Raw genomic sequence first — 10,000 nt, forward strand, 5'->3', positions numbered from 1 at the left:
CGGGTGTCGTGGATCAGGGGCAACGAGAGCGAGCTCCTGGGGCCCGGGCACATGGGACGGGCATCGTGGATCAGGGACAACAAGAGCGAGCTCCTGTGGCCCGGGCACGTGGGACGGGCATCGTGGATCAGGCACAACTCCAGCAAGCTCCTGTGGCCCGGGCACGTGGGACGGGCATCGTGGATCAGGGACAACGAGAGCGAGCTCCTGTGGCCCAGGCACATGGGACGGGCATCGTGGATCAGGGACAACAAGAGCGAGCTCCTGTGGCCCGGGCACGTGGGACGGGTGTCGTGGATCAGGCACAACTCCAGCAAGCTCCTGGGGCCCGGGCACGTGGGACGGGTGTCGTGCTGCCGGCTTTCCGCAGACGTTGCAAGACGCACGCACGGCACGTGCAGCACGTACGACCTGACGTCTGGCGAGGAGGACACTGCCGCTGGACACCTCATCGTCCGTGGACAGAAATCTGTGACGGGTGAGCGGACCCGCGTCTGTGGAGGAGGACACGGATCCATTATCCGTGGGTAGGGACCCGCTCCCGGCGGTCCTGCCGCGTCGCACGACGTACACACTCGAATCTGTGGAGGACACGGATCCATTATCCGTGGACAGAGACCCGCTACTGGCAACTGTGACGGGCGGCGGGACGTACGGATTGACCGTTGTGGAGGAAGAGACCTCTGTGGAGAACACATCCTCATTCCTGGACAAAGCATGCTCGACCTGATACTGAAGGGAGGGCAGGAAGGAGACGCGCGCAAAGGAGGACGCCATGACGGTCGAGCCGAACGGAGACGAGTCGGACGACGAAGAAGAAGAGTCTGTGGCGTCTCACGGATGTACCCGGGGGTGAGAGCACGTTCACCAAGGTGGAGAGGCTTGCTCGTTCGATCACCGCACCATCGATTAAACCCTCACAGAACAAGCCCACGGAGGCCAACCTGGCAACCACCAGGTCCTCGAAAGAAGGGTCCGTGACGTCATCCACAATGGCTGAATGCATAAACACGTTTGACATGAAACTTTGTTTAATATTACCAGAACCTTGTTACCGGCTATCGCTGGTGTTATTTAACTTTATTGATGGGTTTTTTTTCAATTATTTTAATCTCTGTTTTATATCGAGAATTTCTATGGGAATTTTACCGAGAGGTGTATAAGCACGGTGTTGTTCGGAAGGTCGACTTCCTCTTACGAGAAAGGTCAACTACTAAAAATGGATGGGTTGTGTGTGTGTGTTCGTGTGTTTGAGTGTGTGTGTGCGTGCGCATGCGTGTGTTTGAATGTGTGTGTGTGTGTGTGTGTGTTTGAGTGTGTGTGCACGCGCATGAGTGTGTGTTTGAGTGCGTGTGCGCGCATGCACGCGTGTGTGTGTGTGCGCGCGTATGTGTGTGTTTGAGTGAAGCATACTTTTTGTCTATTAATTACGTACATCTATTCATTAATTCCACGCCATGGGAATGGCACCTCTTCACCCTTTAGACTGCTGAGACCTTTTCGAACTTTGAAGACCCCCAAGACCATTAAGACCCAAAAGTCCGAAAATTTCCTGAGTACCCCAAAAACGTGGACTGTATATCCTACAGAGTGTAAGACCCTTTAAGACTGGACTGTACTACAAAAAAATTCGTGAGAATTTCCATGTTTTAAAGGCGCACACGCCACATGAAGGTGTATAAAGCAGCTTCATACGTCCTTCAACCCTGGCCTGGCATTCCAATTACAAAATAAAAATAAAAAACAATAATAACATTATAACAAAGTATATATTAACACAAATTATATTTACAACAATAATAACAATAGTCGTATCATACGGCAATCATAATAACGATCATATTGTTACGGTTTTGGAAATTTGCACTCCACCATAAAGGTCCTCAGATCAGTAATACCGATAAGTGTATGTGCAGTTAGATTTCCCCACCGTTTAGAGGGAATTTCCGTGTTCACAGGGCTGTGATCCTTTGAGATAGCCGTCTTTCTTTTCTCTATCATTATTTTGGACCAATCATCCCCCAACAACCAAATCGCCACCACCCACAACGCCCCCAAACAACCACAACCAAACCCCCACCACCTTCGCCTTTCTCCCTCCACTACCATCAACAGGGCTTCCCCACAAACATGGCATCGCCTTCGTCCCAGAGACAACGCCGAAGTCGCGCTGTTTAAGCGACGTTCTGGTAATTTCTACCACGTCCGCTCCGTCGGGGCCGAAGTCGCGCTGTCTAAGCGATGTTCTGGTGATTTCTACCACGTCCGCTCCGTCAGGGCCGGTCGCGCTGGCGGACGAAGCTTTGGGGGGTTACACGCATCGGTTCGGCGAGACGAAGCTCGGTGACTCACACACACATCGGCTCGTCGGGTGGGACAAAGCCGTGCTGGCGGACGGAGCTTCAATGCATAACACGCATCGGTTCGGCCAGACGAAGCCCCGGGGAAACACACACATATCACTCCGTCGGGGCCGTAGTAGACTTGTTTAAGTGACTGAGTGTGCGAATAAAACGCTTTATTCGGTGGTAATTCTTTTATCTGCTTGCTTTGACTGTACATACTGTAACGGTTGTGGAAATTCGCATTACACCATAAAGGGCCCTCAGGTGAGATATCTCCAAAGGTCCATGTGTAGTTAGCCCAAACCCGTTGTATAGAGGGAATTTATGTGATCCATTCGGGCTGCGATCCACTCGTTAGTCGTTTTTCTTTCTCTATCTTTTATTTCAAACAAACAGCATCTCAACAACCACGCCATCCCCACCACAGCGCCAACCACACTACAACGACGCCACCTCCACCAACTACGCTACCACATCAGCGCTTCTACAACCATTCGCAAACACCACCACCTTCGCCTTTACCTTCACAACTTCATCCCACATCATCGCTTCTACGGCCATTCCCAAACACCACCAGTCAACACCAAACGTCGTGTTCCCGGAGCCGTTCGGCCGTCAAGGCCGAACACGTCGATCTGCGGATCAGGAATGCTTCACGCCCACTTCTCCGTCCAATTGGCCACTTGACGATTGGCAGCTTGGCCACGCCTCCAGGTGCGTGCAGGTGAATTCCGTCCATGTCCATCTATGCAAATTTTAGGATCAGGGGAGGTTCACGCCCATTTTTGCCCGACCAATGGCTGACCGGGGGGGGGGGGTGTGGCCCCGCCTCCAATCGCGTCCTGATCCGGGAATTTGCATATCGGCGCCTCCTGCCGGCTATAAAGGCACGAGAATTACCAGGTCGAGTGAAGTTGCTTTTGGAGACAAGGAGCGTCGCGTTGGTGGAGTTGAGTCGAGTGCGCGCGGTGGAGCTGCGGGCGGCTGGTCGGGGCAGGGGAGCTCGGGTCCGAGGCCAGGAGGACGGCAGTCGGCGACGAGGCTGCGGTGTGGGGGATCGCTCGTCTCGTCGCGGGACCCAATTCAGCCAGCCACTCCCCGCCCCCAGGGCATCAACAATTTCCCCCTTCCCCGGCGCTGAGATAGTGCAAAATGTGGCCCCGTTCCTCCCCCACCCCAAATGTGGTGCCAACAAGCATGCCAGGGGCCCGGAGTCGGGGCACAGTGGCGAGGACACTTTGCGGCTTGCCTGCCAACGCGTCACGAGGACGCGGTAAGACCTCCCCGGTCTCGCGGACATGGCCGCTCCTCCAGGCCCCGCACACATCTGGCCTACGGGCCTGTCTGCCTCCTTCTCTGTGAGGGTGGCTTCTTTCTTTTGCTTTTGTGTGAATGTGTGTTGGCGCCGTCTGTGAAGTTGAACTCTTTAAGTGTTGCCGTGCGTATGCGTTTGCCGGTTGTATTTCCTTTGCTTTCTATGTGCATTTTGATTATTGTGGCTGTATATACATGCTTTCCGTGTGCCGTGGAATAAAATGCTAGCATGTTGAACTGTGCCCGTTTCACTTCGTCTCCTTCCTTTTCATTGACTCTCCATCCTGCTTCACGTAAGGGGTTCGGAGTGGGTGCAACATCCCGGTAATTACTCGGAACCGTCAAGGCCGACCATAACACCGCTCGGTTATCACTGCAGCACGGAACGGACCGCTTAAGCGGTTCGTGTCCGCAGTCGGCCTGTGGCGTGGTACGATCGCCCGGTCGAGCACTCGCGCAGGTACTTAGGTACATCGAATTTGGCGAGAAACCCTATCCTGCGTGTGTGGGCAATTGGCACGATCGTGGTGAGGTTAAACCCCCACCCGTGACTCGCGCCCGGCGTTGTTCCGAGAGGGTCACGACAAAATTGTCCGTCCGGTGGGCGACATGCCGCGATTCGAGTTACGTGGCCGTTCGCACGCCGGCGGGCGCGAATTCGCAACAATATGTTATGTGCTACCGTGTACCGCAAATACCTGCGAGCTTCCCGGGACTGCACAACCCCATAGAAGTGAGAACCAAGTTCTTCGTCCCCAAACCAACGATTGAGGTTGTGCACCCGAGGTGTTGCGTGACTGTGCACCACGGTCGGATGGATTCATCACCTGCAACGAAGGACCACCGCCCATCGATACGCCAGGCCAGAAGAAGCCTGGGTCACTGGAGCTCCAAACAGGGATTCCTGCAATTCCTGCAGCACTGACACACCTGCACCTGTCCAGGTGTGACACACCATAACTGTCAGTTACAACTGACATTCCCAATTGAATGAAGCGTTTGCTCCGGTTTATGCGCAATGCCAATCCCGACGGTCCGTTCATCCCCCCCCCCCCCCACAGGATTGTTATCGGGACGAGAACAAGACATTCACGATCTTTAAGGGCCTGCTCACCTGGTGATGTCATCCTGGTAAGCAACCACTTGATGGCTTGGTCGATGATTTACATTGAAGGTTTTTATTTATTTATTTAACTTGTGAACACAAGATCAAACCAGGAAAGTGACAATGGGGTCACAGATTTGATACAAAAGCAACGGATGAACGAACTGTAAAAGAGGTGACAATGGGGTGAGAAAAGATCGCGGATTGGGAGGGGGTTACCATGAGATGGTGGTGCACTGCCTGCTTGAATCCCTGAAGGAATTCAACGGTCTCAGGAAGGTAGTTCCACAAACAGGAGAAAAGAGGAAACAAGGAGTTGAGGAGTGCGGTAAGTCTGGAATTTGTGATAAACAGGAAAGGGATAGTGGAACAACCCGTGTGTCTGGGAGAAGCTGGACACGGTCCTCCGAGCTATTCAGTGAGTGTATCATCACAAGCTCATCTTGTCTTCTTTTGTCTTTGGCACAGGAGGAGTCCTTTCGGCCCATCATGCCTGCACTGCACCAACCCCAGTGTCGTCACCCATCCATGTACAAGCTTCCGTTACCATGGATACAAGCCTCTATCTCCAAAACCCTTTTTCTCCAATATATCCAGGTACTGATATAAATCCCGTTTAAACTTAAACCTAATTAAAGTCACGTGACCGGTCTTTGCGAACGAGCTTTGCGATCCCTGTTACTAGTCAGGAGCGGAACCTTGCCGCCAAATTTCAGCCGGATCGGCCCAGCAGTTTCGCCGGATGAGTCGAAAGGAGACGGATGGACAGAAGGTGAACGATGACAATACCTGATGTGGAATTCCAATTCCCAATAAGCGCTCAAGGCTGCAGGTTAGCATCATTGGCTGAGAGTGTGGATGCGCCGCTGATGCAGTGCCCTCTGCTGATTGGGGCAAGAATTTGTAATGTGGCCATGGTGCCGGCGTGGCTAATGTGGCCACACACACACACACACACACACACACACACACACACACACACACACACACACACACACACACACACACACACACACACCAACTTAGAAGGTCCCCACCATTTCTCAGACACCAACATCAACTTTGTATCCCTCGTGTCTGAAGTCACTGGATATAAACGAAAAAGCAATCTTTCAACCAAACACAGATGTGAAACTAGAGACTTCATGGAACACCTTACCTGCGCAGTCTTCAGAAACAAGGACATGGGCGTGGTCTACTAGCAGAAAATTTGATTGGTTGTGATGATGTAAAATGAAGGAACATTTTATCCAAGTCCTGCTAAATGGAAGGGGTTTTGAAAGTGCCAACAAGGCGATTTGTGTTCTCCAGTGTTTAATCACATGATTGAATGGAAATAAAATTAAGATTTTAAAGGTTGTAGGAAAAAAAAATCCCAGAAGTTTACCGCCGTTGATCGGCGTCTTTTACACCACCTTATTGCAAAACCCCCGATGAATCACTCGCAGAGAATGAACTTGAACCTCATGGAAGTTCCTCGTGCGAGCACGGTCAGTTTGGGTGATTTATTTAATGGACATCCATAATTATTGGAAAGACGATGCTGTGCTTCATTGCCAACAAAGTAATGGCTATCAACTGTTCGACAAAGGACGTCATCGTGATGTGAAAATGCACAAAGCTTTGTGCCATTAATTATTTACATGGGAGCCAAATGGACCGGGTAGACCACCCTGAGGGAGACACCTGATCGGATCTGGGTGTTCGTTAACAGCGATGGGAAGGAGATATCTGGGGCTTGTGAATGCACGGGATAATTTAACCCTAAATAGGTAACCTGGGGTTGTGAGACCGCAAAGTCAGCAGGAGTGATGTCTGTAATTCTACAGGAGGGATGTGACACCATTCTTCCACGAGGAAGTCAATCAACTCACACCCGTTTGATGGAGGTGAAAAACGCTGTCTCAGGCGTCGCTCCAGAATTATCCAATGAATGTTCGATTGGGTTCAGATCTGGTGACTGAGAAAGCCGTAACATATGGATAACATCGGTGTCGTGCTCATCAAACCATTGGGCGTACACACGTGCTTTGTGGATGGCGGCATCGGGGGGGTTTTATGGCCTCGGCATTTTTTTATTGAACAAAAGGTTAAAAAATAATCAAAATCATGGAGAAAATCAAGAAACCAAAGAGCCAGAAATCAAAACAATATTCAAAACAAGTCAATGAACCAGGGAAAAGAAAGCAGAAACGAAGAATCAAGAAACTGAGGCACAATGAATGAAACCAAATCAATCATACAGAAACAGTGAATCAAAACAAGAGTTTGGCCACAAATACAGGAAGAAGTCAAGGAAGAATAAATCAACACCAAAAACAGCAAAAATTATCGTCCTTCTTGACTTGTGCCGATGTACTCTTCCGCCCCTGGAGGGGCTTCAAAAGTGAGGGGTGGGAAGTGTCTCCTGGAGAAGCGAGAGCGCGAACGACGAACAATGGGGGGGATTGACTGGGTGAACCCCTCTCCCCCCCAGTATTGGACTGCGGACAACCCCGGCGTTACCCCAGACCTGGATGGGCCGCCTGATGCACGGGCGGCTTTGTGCCCCACAGGTACCTTTTCCTTGGTTCGTTTGAAGGTTTTTCCCTGTGGGGCCTTGCCCAGGGGAGCCTTTCCTTTGTCCCAGGCCCTCCTGAACTTTCCCACTATCCATTCATCCCAAGTGCCAATATCTTCAAAGTCGGAGGAGGAACTTTCGCTCTCTGTTTCAGGCACCACAGTCCTTTGAACAGAGGTTTTTTCAAACAAACCCGTCACCAGATAATCCACTTCTTCCATATAGTCCTCCCCTCTCACATCAGTGGGCCCAGCACAAGATGTCACCACATCCATGTCCTCTACTGCGGGAGGCGGGAGAACTGTGGCCTCCTCATTCTCCTCTACCTTTCTCTCCTCATTTCCCTCCATCCTTCCGTCGTCCTCCTTTACTGTGGTTGGGTGACGGGAGGGGGGGGGAGGAGAGGACACATCAGGCACAACAACCCTCAGCCCCGCACTTGCCCAAGGGGCAACACCCCTACTTCCACCCGCGGCGGCATGCATTCCGCAAGCACAGCTCCACGGGCAGGAGCGGTAAGTGTGTCTCGTTCCACCACAGTGAATGCAACAACGTACATGGTTTTCACAACGCTCTCTTAAATGTCCCAACTCGCCACACTGAGTGCAGACATCCACACCACACCAGGTAACCAAGTAGCCAAGATGTAATTTTCAGCTGTCCTGCATAAAACACTTGACCCCGGTCCATCCCAACTATCATCCCGTTTAGAATATGGGAGACCGTGTCATCCTCCCTCGTCCGCGGCTTGACTTGGGACTGCTGAGTTCAAGTCCAAATATCGAAGCTGTTCTGGACGAGCCGTATTGACCATGGGATAAGATAAACCGAATGAGCCACACCAGGACATCATAGTCACTTTGGCTTTCGTTATACAGGCAGATGGTCAAGACTCTCTCCTGGGTTTCTGAGAGAGAACTCGACCACCCAGTCTGCCAGAATCCCAGCAGACTGTGCGGTCGCCAACTGGCGACAGAACTCGGCAGATCCCTGCCCTGTCTGTAATGACACGTCAAATCCTCGGGCGAGGGAGATCAGGCAGAAAAAAATACAGCACACCCAACAAAACCTCCGGACCAAAAGCCTCGCCGGCAGGAATGGCTCCTTCCTTCGTAAACTGAAATCGAACACAATTGTGGTGCCAACTCGTTATACCAGGGAGAAGGGGCCAACACTTGGGATGAAGGGGGAGGGAGGTCCCTTCCTGCCTGGTGGGCAAGGCCCCACCAGACAGGAGGAAGGCCAGGGAAAAGCAGGAAGATAAAACGCAGGACAAACAAGACAGAAAGGAAAAGAGAAACAAATGGACGAGACGGGGAAACACAAAGAGAACACAATGAGGCAAACAGGCAGCTCAAGGTAAGAGAGCTCCTCCCTCACAGCCATGCTCACCAAAATTACAGGCAACCAGGCCGTGCAGCATAGAATGTATAAATGGAGTTCGGTCTCGACGTGCGTGTGTGTGTGTGTGTCTGCGTCCGTCCGTCAACAAGTGTCCCAGAGGGTGCACCACTAATGAAGCAATAATGGTGCCCCCTAGGCAATCGGCAGTGCACAACATGCATGTACACATGTAGCATTAGCAACACACACATACACAAACACATACATACACATAAACACATACATTTACACACACACATACACACATACTCATACACGCATACACATAAACATACACACACATACAAATACACACATGCATACACGTGTCAGGTCAGGTTCGATCTGTGACCTGCTACAGGTACCATGTAAACCTGTACTAACCTGTTCCATGGTCGGGTTGTCGGCGACTAAACCGTCTCCCCCACCAGGTTTTCTGGTGAGGAGGGTGTTTGGATATGGACACCCAGCAGGATTAAAAACAAAACCTGTCAAAGGGCGGAGGAGCTCCTTGTGAGCCAACGGCCATCCATATCTAGTGCCCAACTGTGTCTGCGGACGTCCTCCTGCAGTTGGGGTCACTTCTTATTAGGAGGTTGGTGGCAGGATTTGCACTCCGGCCACCGTAAAACCCTTCATTCCGCAAAACGCAAAAACGCAAAAAAATCTGAAAACCCACTCCGTGGGAGTACCTCCTGTGCAGCTTCCCTTCGCAGGGCAGCTCACCGGATGACAGGATTGGGGCAAAGCCTTCGGGACCCCCAATCGTTGATAGGAGGGAAACCACGGGGTAACATCCCTGGGTCAGATTGCGGGAGAGTGTGTCGGAGTGGTGCTGAGGTGTCGTCCACCAGACGGCGGTCTCCTTGGGTTAACCTGAGGCGGTCCCTTCGGGTGGGTGCCTGGAATGTCCTATCCCTAAGAGAGGATGATCACCTGTCTCTGTTATCATCTGAGCTCAAGCGTTTGGACATCGGGATTGCAGCTCTCTCTGAGGTTCGGAGACCGGATTGCGGCGAGATAATGGTGGGTGGTTACACCTACTATTGGTCTGGTCGCTCTGATGGTTACCATACCCAAGGAGTTGCTGTAGCTGTGTCCAATAAGCTGACCCCAATGATAATTGAGGTAACACCGGTCAACGAGCGTATTATGAGATTAAGGATTCGTCACTCCTTAGGTGTCATTTCCCTGGTCTCTGTTTATGCTCCGACTGAGGCGAGTGATCTCACCGTGAAGGATGCATTCTACGCCACACTCGAGTCTGTGGTTGATCAGTGCCCCAGACGAGAT

At 51.6% G+C, this 10,000-nt stretch overlaps 2 long non-coding RNA genes across 3 annotated transcripts in view; one reads left to right on the top strand and one right to left on the bottom strand.

Annotated features, from left to right (window-relative positions):
* Window positions 1-3,053: 3,053 nt before the first annotated feature.
* LOC147007931 (uncharacterized) lies at window positions 3,054-6,840 on the top strand. Its single transcript, XR_015053779.1, has 3 exons — window positions 3,054-4,790; window positions 5,233-5,361; window positions 5,450-6,840. It is a non-coding gene; the product is annotated as an uncharacterized LOC147007931 (long non-coding RNA).
* Window positions 6,841-6,846: 6 nt separating this feature from the next.
* Window positions 6,847-10,000, bottom strand: part of LOC147007932 (uncharacterized) — a 6,794-nt gene continuing 3,640 nt past the window's right edge. For both annotated transcript variants that reach the window (XR_015053777.1, XR_015053778.1), the window contains exon 3: window positions 6,847-7,694. This is a non-coding gene — a long non-coding RNA (uncharacterized LOC147007932). The remainder of the gene's footprint in view (window positions 7,695-10,000) is intronic.

Source organism: Eptatretus burgeri, chromosome 23, assembly GCF_056783735.1.
Source record: "Eptatretus burgeri isolate ZD-2024b chromosome 23, Ebu_testis_v1, whole genome shotgun sequence".
Lineage (NCBI taxonomy): Eukaryota > Metazoa > Chordata > Myxini > Myxiniformes > Myxinidae > Eptatretus > Eptatretus burgeri.